We start from the raw sequence: 10726 nt of genomic DNA on the forward strand, positions 1-10726 counted from the left end.
CAAAGTGCCTAATCAGAGAGAAAGGCAATAAAACGGTGCTTTTCAGAGGGGAAAGAGGTTTCTGTGGATGAAACTGCCACTCAGGCATCTTCCCTGTGCTCACCTCAATGTTGCTCATCCACAAGGTTAAAATTTCATCTTGCAGCAATAGCAGGCAAATCAGAGGGGATAGTGAGGCTGCAGGATGAATGCCAGCATTTAAAATGCTTCTGTACATTTGTTTAGGGGAATGAAGAAATGTTCAGTGCATACTCCTCCAAAAACACGGATATCTGGTGCTCTGCAAATGTTCTAGCTCCCCATATGCTGGACAGTAAAGCTCTGGTTCCAAAAACCAGTTATTGTGATTTACTTACAGGTTTCATAGAAACCCAGCTTCACAACCAGTATCAAGGTCCTTGAGGAAAAGCAAAGGAGCGCTGACAGTATTTGCATATACCTAACAATAGTTTCCATAGACATCCCATACGCAGATGGAAAAACAAAAAAGAAAAAAAATGAGTTTGGCAAGCATAATTTAACATATTTAATTTACAAAATGTTAAGGAAAAGCCACGTTTTTATGGATTTTATTGAGTTCTGTTTTTCTCCTTCTTTAATTTATTAGACATTTTAAAATGGTTAGGGTTTACAAGTGGTTCCATCAAGCCCCATCCGGGCAATGAATTCATAAGTTTTCAGTCAAGTGAAGAACGAATGAGCCATGTCAGCAAGGCGTTCTGCTAACAGGAACCAGGTGGTGCTTGACACAATCTCTGTGAGTAATGCGTCATCTTGCTGCATTCTTGATCCTGGTGTGACTTCCTGGGAGCAGTGCCAAGGTCAAGCAAATCATTATTTGCTATTAATGATATTATGAAGATTGTATGCTCTTAAATTTATCTTCTTTCTTTTGAACTTGTCTTTGTCTTCCTTTGGTTTTGACCATAAGCTTTTTGGAAGAAGGATGATATTTTTCAGTGTTTGGAAAAGGGCCAGATTCTGCAGACAGGCCCTCACACCCGCTCTCACCAGAAGGACAAATACTGGTTTTGCAGACATCTGAAATGCTGCTTTCCTCTCCCCAGGGAGCAGTTTGTTCTTCTCAAGCTGTCACAAACACCACAAGGCCCCTCATCCCCTCCTACAGCACAGCTCCTAGCTGCCTTTCCGCTGCCGCTGAGCCGTCATGTTTGCATCCCAATTAATTTGTTCATCATGCCTTCTTCTAATTCCAGCACCACTCTGTGCAAGTCCAAGTCTACTTCCCACACCCTGCCTAAACCTTTCCTCTTACCCACCTTGGTCCCCACTGCAAGCAGCCCAGCCCCACAGCCAGATCTAGCACCTGAGCACCATCTTCCCCCCTTTAGGTCCAGAGTCTGGCTTGGTCTTACAGATTCCTGCTGCATGGTACGTGTAAGGTGCAATGTTCTTACACATTCAGCCATAAAAACCTCACCAACAACACATCTCCCATGCAATACAGCTTTGACTTACAGACTCAGTCTCATTGCTCATCTCCTTTCAGACACTGCACCATGGATCACCATGTCACCCACCCATGGGTTACAAACACAGCAGATCCCCTTGGCAGAGCCGCAGTCTATCACAGCTTTATCGCTCACCGACTCCCAGCTCCAGGCAGACACATTGCCGGTTCACAGACAGACACTTGATTTTCCCTATTGCTGCCTCCAGGTTGGCTGAATTTCTCACAGCAGATATTTTCAAACAGCCCTTTAGGCTGGAAGGCTCCATGCCTGCCTGCACTGTTATCCATTCCAAAACATCAGCAGAGAAATTTGACTTTTCCTGCAACCAGGGAAATGATCTTTACTACAAGAAAAAGAGATGACGGTGTCCTGCTGAAACGCGATTTAAAGAACACACAGAAGAAGGAAACACACCAAGTGCATGTGCTTGAGTATAATTTTCCTAATGCATCTATTGTTGTTAGGGGTGGTGGCTCCACAGTTTTCCATATAACAAGCACTACTCGAAAAACTTTCTCCTCCTTTTTCCTAGAAGTCTTTGACAGTTTGCCATTTTTCTCAGAGGTCTGTAATTATTTTTTTGTACCTCCTGCATTTGCAGTACATTAAATCTCTCATTAGTTGCTTATTCACTAGGAATTGGAGATGATTATCACTTTGCCGCTTTGATTTTTTTTCCTTTGATATGATAATTTACTGCCCAGATATTATCAATAGGAAGGCAAGGCAGCAGATTGAGTGTCCTGGCTGTAATTGAGGCAAGATTTGTGGCTCTCCTTCCAACTCCTCGGCATCAATCTGCCTGCACTTGTGCTGCGGGGGGAAGCAAGGCCTCATGCCAGGGCATTGCCGCAAGCCGGGATGTGCAAAGTCCCTGTAGCCCACTCAGGGAGGGCAGGCAAAGGAGGTCTTGTTCTTAAACCTGGATGCCCGTTGCTCTTGGAATCTGTTCAGTAGCGGAATGGCACAAGCAGTAGTCAAAGCTTGAATTTTATGTCTTGCTATAATTTTCTTGTCACACCATAAAAAAGGTTGATAGTGTGTACCTGAGGGAGGAAAGGAGAGCTTTTTTCTCATTACGTTCTATATTAATTATTATTAAGCAAAGGCTAGAGCATCCTCTCTGCCAGCAGCCACCATCAGAGCCACAGCTGAGCAGAGGAGCAGCACCAGGTGCTGCTTGTCAATTCCTCAAGCAGAACAGCCACCTCTGTGCCTGCAGCCAGCACCTGCAGAATTCTGCCACTGCCCCCTGTAGTTCAGCTCTGAGGAATCATTAGGGCAAAATCATCCCCAGGCATGAAATAGCAAATGAATATCTCTGACAGAAGTATGCAGTGAGAAGCCCTCCCTTGCTAACACCCACAAGAACATTTTGCTCATTTTGTGTTTGTTTCCACTCTGCACTATAAGCAATCACCACCTGCTTTCAGGCTTTGTCGTGCAGTTTAACGCATAATTCAGGGCATTATATGTTGATGTTTAGCTACACCCAGGTCATCTCCTTTCAGCTGGGAGAGAACTTCATTCTCTGTTCTTTGCTATTGAGAATGGAAAAACCATTCAACATCAGGCGGACTGACACTTCCCTTGGAAATATTCAGGAGGTGGGTGGAACACCGAAGCCCAATTGCTGTCTTGGCCACCATTTTCCTTTACACAGCACAGAATTAACAAAAGCATGTAAGGGGAAAAAGTGTTGTCAAGCTCCCCAGACCTATAAACCTACCCTCAACACAGAGAAGGTTAAACTGAAGGGGGGAAGGACACAGACAGGTCACTTGCCCACCTGCAGAAGGGCCGAAGCTGTGTCTGCACCTCCAGCACCAGCACCCACAGGCAGGATTCTGGTGCACAGATCCAGCTGTAGGATCTTCTCCAACTTCTCTGCCTTTATAAATAACATCTGGAGACCAAGGAATGTGTTTGTGCAGTGCTTCAGTAGTACACAGTTTCTGAATGTGTGTGAAGATAAATACATGTGTTAACTAGCAAGTATTGATTTTAGAAGGAATTAGGTATATAAACACTTCTAAAATCTGGCTTCAGCTGCAGGGTGTAGCAATGCTGGATGCATAATATTTAGCAGTGCAAAGTGGCTGCTGGTTCCTTATCACCCTGAGGACACGGAGACGATTAAAGATTATCTCAGAAACTGTTTCATTCTGAGCCTATCTGCTCTGCAAGGTTTCTTCCACCCACATCCTCCCCAGCTGCCAAACGCAGACACCCACAGTGGGCAGGGGCTGGTTGTCATGGCTTAGGAGTTCAGCATTTGAATGAAGCAATAGTAAAATTCTTCAGTCATCTGCATCTTATTCAAGCCCCCTGAGAGCAGCATGGAGCCGGCCACAGGCTTTGCTTTCTGCTGCTGGGACAGCACTATAGGAGCTTGGGGCTGTCCTGCACCTGATAGTTCCAAGGTGTTTGGAAACTCAGCAGAATGAAGTGCTGGGTGATGGGCAATGTAATCTACCTTTTCGTAGCCTTTAGGGAAGGAAGTAGTACTGGTACAGTTATGATAAAAGGTTCCCTTCGGCAAAAGAACCATAAAATGAGGGAAAGATAAACCCTCTGTCAGCTCAGTAGTGTGTTCACTTTTTCTGATCAGTATTTTCTTTTTTTTTTTTTTTTTTTTTTCTGAATTCCACCCCAAAATGCATAAACTTGGGCCAAAGGTTTTGGAAGTTATTTTATCCTGGAACAGGATTTGGTCCTGTGAACTGTTATAGCAGCTCTGTTTGCTTCATATGTATATAAAACCCACTGCTCTTGCTGTCTGCACAGGGGCAAGTCCTGCTCACTTTCTTTTGACCCTTCTTTCCGCAGCAAGCATCATTCTTAGGCCCTCAATTTTCTACTGAACAGTATATTGGCAGCCCAGGACCAGATAGGACCAGGAAAGCTTGGAGGCTTCTACCATAGCCAAGATGGAGTAAGGCATGACCATTGCAGTGAGCTGAAGCATGATGCAGGGCCTGCCCTGGGGCTTCTGTGTGTACAGGGAGTGCTGTATGCTAACAGTGCCATTCTTCTGAATAGTGAAGGGAAAAACAAAGCCACATAGCTTGCAAGCTTCAACAGAACAAAAGAACCCATCCTGAAGCAGTTAGGCTGAAGGCTCTTTGACACATGACTGAGGCAGTGAAAGGAAAGCCTTCTGATATTTAGAGCGCCAAACAAAAATTAAGGCTATTGAAAGCTGTGGGAGTTCAGCACTTCTGAAAAATGATTGTTTTGTTGTAGGTAGAATTGTTGCATTAATACACAGCCCTAAGGCCCGCATTCTGACAGCCTGTAACTACACCCTGCGTGCTCCCAGTCCTACCACCCTCAGAGCCATTCTGCACTGGGCTGGGCGCTGTGTGCTGAGCTGGTGATGGGGGCAGCCCCATGGCTTTCATGGAGCTGTGGGCAAGCAACAGGGGTGCCGGGGCCCATTCCCTCCTGGCAGGGCTCTATTGACAGCCAGAGAGCACCGCACCTTCATGAGCACTGCTGTGTCGTATGGTCACATTCCCAAAAAATAATTAAAAGTGGGGTTAAACACCAGCAGGCTGATCCTGCCACTCAGCAAAATAGCTGGCAGCAGCAGCACCACGCTGCTTGGCTACCGTGGAAATTAATATCATGCACTCCTCAAAACCCTCTGAAAATGTAAAGGCTTGATAATTTCTCATTCTGCTTTTGCTTCTTTCAGTTGCATTAGATTTCAGTGTGTAACAGCTGTAAACTCTACAATTGCATTACAAGATGGTGATTACTATTTGATAAAATATTTATCAAAGAAAAGCATTAAACCAGCAGCTCTTTGGCAGTATTCCCCTTGAAAACAAAGAAAGGCAAAACAGAATTATTAATTAACAATAATAGAGTTCTCATGAGAATAGAAACCACATTTTTTTTCTGAAATCCTATTTGTTCTGTGTCCTATAAACTTAAATTTTAAGAGAAATGTTTTTATAGCAAGCTTAAAGTGAATTGTGGCTTACATTTATGAGGCATAAAAATTAATAGACTTTTTTTACGAGTGCCTTTGTATGCTCAGTTGCAGGAATTTTTGCATCGTTTTATTGTAGAGATGGAAACAATTAAGTGCACAGTGCTACGTCTGAGCTCGCAGCAAGGATAGGGCTGTGGCAGGAGATGGCCTGCAGGACTGACACTGTGCTGGGAGGCAGGCACAGCTGGTGTTGGAGGTGGCAGCAGTTTTCCTGCCCACAGCCACCACTGCAGGTGCAGGAGAGCCTAGGAGGTCTTAATTACAAACAGTGAGATGAACTCAGCATACTGGTGCTTGCTGAGCGGTTCCTATCTGCAGCAAGACCCAAACTTTATGGCAAAGGCCTGAGGATTAACTCCTGTTCTCATTCTTCCCTACAGCAGCACTATGCCTGCAGTAGGGCACTGATACTGGGTTATCTGTTGTTCCATACAGTGCATTTCAGCTCTCACCTAGATGCTTTTCGAAGCCATCTGTTACAATAACCAACCATTTTTGCTTCAGTACTAACTTCCATAAAGTCATGAGTGTTTTGAAGAGCAGTAAGCAATTTCTACAGTGTTTTGAATAATGGTAGTTATTGAAGTAGAAAACTAAACTGTTTCAGAACATGTTAATATTCTATTGCAATATCTTTTCCTTGGTTTGTTGATTTTGTGTGTGTGTGTGTTTTCTTTTTTCATGGACTTTTATGAAACAACAATGCCTTCTGATTATCTAATTCTCTAAAACAAAAAACACAGTCACTCTGAGCTGGCCAGTGTGTGCTGCAGTGGATGGGGAGAAGCAGGCAAACCAGGGGCCCAGGGAAGGATCTCTGCACATGTAACTGTGTCAGTGTTGTGCAACTCGGTGCGAGTCCTAATAGCAGTTAATCAAAGGCAGCTTTACAGAGGTGAAGAAATATCAGTGAGCATACATACAAAATGAAGTCACCAGGTGTTTTGATGGTAACAGGCCACAGCCTCTACTGGCACTCCTTCCAGGAATTATGTTCACAAATTGGCCACCTTCTCTGTCTCTAGGGAGAATTGGGAAGGGAGGACGTGCTGCGATGTGCCTGCTGCCTCTGCTGCTTTGCAGAAGGGGGAGAGGGAAGGCAACAGGCACTGCAGCCACTCTGCTTTACTTTTGCAACAAAAGTACTGCTTTTTCTAGCAGTGACATTCTGTGTTGTTTTGTTGTTGTTGTTGTTGTCTTTTTTTTTTTTTTGCAACAAAAATTTGAAAGTTAATCATTTTTCTACTAATTTTAAAACAATGCCTCTGCTTCGTCAAAACAATAGAAATGCTCCGCTCACCATCCCTCACTTGCAGAAGCATCACTGGATTCTGTGTGTTTATTTTCTTCCCAACAAATCCCCAATTTTGTTTTCATCATTAATTATCCTGCCCTGTTTTTAGTTTTTCTTTCTCTATCCTGCATCAAGTTGTCCACACACATTTTTGCTATCTTTCTGGCAGACTCTAATCTCAAGAGAAGTCTCAGTAATTGTTTTCAGTGTATGGATGTTGATACCTTCCTGCAAACTCTGATTTGAATTAACGCTGCTTCTGCATTCCTTTGTTAAGTGTCAGAAGTCCAACATCAACTGATTATTGCAAGCACAATTCTAGCTCTGGTTACAAACAAACTGCCTGAATCCCTGCCGACACCAAACAGACCCATCCAAAGCCTGGCCATGGGAAGATCTAAGGCAGGAGCTGTGTTGTTTCACAGTCAGACCCACACAAAAGTGGATGTCCAAGACAGCATTCAGAAATATCTGCCTTAAAATTTACCAAGATAAGTCATGCTGCCTTAAGCAATTTTCCAATAATGAATGTCTTACAAATTTAAGTCCACACACCAAGTGCCCCAACACTGCCCATCTGCTGAATTGCAGAGGAAATGTCCTGCCCCCATCTTTGACACTTCCAGGCATGTTCTTGGCTTGGCTGCATTGCCTGTGCAAAACATGGCATTTGCTTTTCTTCTGTCCCAGTGCAATATTCAGCTTAACAGGTTACAGAAAAAGGCACCACACAAAGAGAAGATTAAGTTGTTGGAAATTTCATCCTGCTTTTTCCTAACTTGGGTGGCACTGAACACTCCCTGAGCACGTAATACCGTGTAAGGCAGAAAATACTGTCAGTGCTCCAACTTGCCCATAGGGCACTTCATGAAACAGAATGTGATACCAGCCCTCCTTTCTCTGTTGCCCCTCATTTAAAACACAAAGTGAAGCCTGAAATCTGCCTTTAAAAGGTGATTTTGCCAGCTGTGATCAGTACGTGCCATTTGTGCGTGCACACTGCCATGCACAGCTCTGGTTGTGCCAGAGGAAGTGTTTGTCTAAGCAGCTGCTGGGCGCTGGGGCCGGGGCACACAGGAGGATGTGGAGACACACACGTAGGGCAAACAAACACAGGTATACAGCGGTGCCCAGCACAGCTCTGACGCTGCGCTGGGCCGGAGGCCAGGCAGGGATGTTCTTGAGGAGCATGGTGCCCAGGGCTGGGAGCAGAGCCCTTGCTGATCTCCCACCTGTAACTTGGAGGAGTCCTTGCGGCTCACACGCGGGAAAAGCAATTCACGGCAGAGCACATCCAGACAGCTCACTGGCTGCCCTGAGCTCTGCAGCCAAGGCAGACGCGTTCGTTTGCCCCAAGCAGTCAGGGCAGGAGGGACACGGCAGGCCGCGGGCCCGGCCCAACGCCAGCCCCAGGCGGGCAGGTCATGGCGGCCAGCGGGATGCATCCTGCACCGCATGCGGCTCCTCCAGACACTCCCGGCCGCAGCGGGAGGACAGCGTACGTGTCCAGCCAGGGCTGGTGTCTGCTCAAGGACTGCTGAAGGTACACATTTGTTTCAGTAACAGCGATCTTGGCAGGCGAGGGAGGCAGCTCCAGCAGGCTTTTATAGATGTACATATTTTGGACTCCCACTGAGAGTTATTAGTTATTAAAAAGCGATCAAATGAGGCTGGTTTTGGAGTACGTTTGTTAGCCATATGATATCAATTAAGCTCCAGTCTCCTGACTGCAAGGAATTGACATTACCTCATACATACGCAGAATTAAATTCCTCCTCCTCCTCTCCCCCTCTTTGAAGCTGGTAATGCCAAATATCTCCTGCATTCCAGAGGAAAATGCTGCAGTTATCCTGAATATGTGGATGCCTTCAATTTGTAATTAATAGAGCTCCATAGGAAATGCTTTTGCCGGAATATGCAGCAGCTGTAAAGGGTTTGCTTGGCTGTATGGCACTGAGAAACGTATTTATGCACCGAGCACAGTGGGGCCAATACAGAGAGCATCTGGCCCTGGGCTGCAGGAGGATGCACCAGGAGATGTTATATTGCTTGTTATTGGAGAAAGTAGGGATTTTCTGTACTTGTTTTTATCAAGATTAGCCATTTAATGCCAATAGTGTAACTGAAGACTAAAACAGGGAGCATACTTTTGTTGGACAAACTGGCAGAGCTTTTGTGTCTATAGTACTTTTCAAATATGTACACTCAACTGTTCCAGCAGGGTACAAAATTAAAAAGTTGCCAAATGAATTGATGTTAATTTATGCCAGACTAACTTCTCTCTTGTCCATTAATATAAAAAGAGACACACCCACTATCAATGGCAACAGATGAAAACTTTTTTTCATAGTTATTTCAAACCTACTGATATTTATGATTGAGAAGACTACTGCTTGCTATAAAACATTCCAGTTGAAAACATGAATATTCAAGGTTATGAACAAAAGCAGACTTGATAAGAGCAACAAAGTACTGTGAAACATTTTTGTAATGTGGTAAAGAAGTAGCATTCTGCACATAAACCTGTATATCTGACATGTTTTATACCTTTATATATATATATATATGTGTATACATATATTTGCATGTTTAAAATATACACATGTATATATATAAATAATATGCATAAGCATGTGAATAAATGAATTGGTGTTAGAGATTATGGAGTTTCATCTCTCCAGTATGGTTACAGCAATTTCATTAATTTATTCTGTTCCTATGGCTTGAGATGACTTATTGCCAAGATAACACACCACAGGGGAACTCTTACAGAATTTTGGACTGATTTACCACACCACAGATAAGACTTACCATTATACAGCAGACTCATTATTTCGGTCAGCTAGGAGCAGGGTTCGAACAACAGATTCGGGATTTGTATTTAGCTGTACATGGATCTGTTGTTGGTAAAACAGTTATTTTCCACAGTCAAAGAAAAGAACTGTTTGCATATCATACCTTTCAGAGGCCTTTCAGAGGATGGAGGGATTTTTCATCTCCTTGAGGTCCAGTTCAAGGGCTGAGGTGATATTTATGGCTTTGATAGGGTTTCAGGCAGTTGGATGAAAGCCAAAGATAAGTCATACCCAGTTGAAAGGATCCAGCTGTAGAACAGAGCACCAAGACTGGACAAATCAGGAGTCTGGGTGTTCCTGACTTCTCCTATAAAAACCTTTTCTTAAAAAAAAAAAAAAAAGCCAAACAAAAACCCTATTTCCACTATAACTCACAACTGTCTACCTGCACTGTCTCCATATTATATTCATGGGAGCAGATGACTCCATCTCAAAACTGGTACAGTGGAAGGCTTCAACTCTTAGCTGTAGTGCCCTGTCTCTCAGAAACTGGCACATGAGCACAGCAGATAAGTCTTCCTGATTTCCCACTGTCAGAGAAATATTAAGGAGGAGCGTTCTCCTGAGGAGTAGAGATGATGTTCAAACACATCAGCAGTGCTCAAGGAAGCAGTGAAAAATGCCATCCCCCAGTGCTGCAGCATTGCAAACTCAAGTGATGAAAACCATTAAGGAGTCAATAGGTCAAGTAATGGTGTCAACAAAAAGTAGCTTTCCACAAAGACGTGTACATCTACCCCAGCTCAATTCCTTACTATATTATTTCAATTTCAGGGTTTCCTGCTCCTGACACAAGCCCTTTCAGGGTCTACTTTTGCATTATATTTTTGTCTGGCATTCAAAAGTCTCTGCCATCAGTCTGGGCTCTCCTTCCTGATCACATCTCGGCTTCCTCATTTGTTACCTACATGTCTTTGACTGCTAGCAGGGCTTACAGTGACAAGAACAGCCTTCATGCAATGCCTTCAGCACTTCCTGAGTGCTGTAATACCATGCACTCACCAAACAGATGTGTGTAATCAATGTGCCTGCCACTCACTGACAAAATAGAGCTGAATTCATGATGTCCAAATAGCTTTATGTTTGACATTTCTGAACT

At 44.0% G+C, this 10726-nt stretch overlaps 1 long non-coding RNA gene across 1 annotated transcript; it reads right to left on the reverse strand.

Annotated features, from left to right (window-relative positions):
• Positions 1-553: 553 nt before the first annotated feature.
• Positions 554-9932, reverse strand: LOC128082584 (uncharacterized). The gene is made up of 2 exons (XR_008207730.1): positions 9731-9932; positions 554-2521 (listed from the first exon to the last, which is right to left on the reverse strand). It is a non-coding gene; the product is annotated as an uncharacterized LOC128082584 (long non-coding RNA).
• Positions 9933-10726: the final 794 nt, after the last annotated feature.

Source organism: Tympanuchus pallidicinctus, unplaced genomic scaffold (assembly GCF_026119805.1).
Source record: "Tympanuchus pallidicinctus isolate F22 unplaced genomic scaffold, pur_lepc_1.0 scaffold22, whole genome shotgun sequence".
Lineage (NCBI taxonomy): Eukaryota > Metazoa > Chordata > Aves > Galliformes > Phasianidae > Tympanuchus > Tympanuchus pallidicinctus.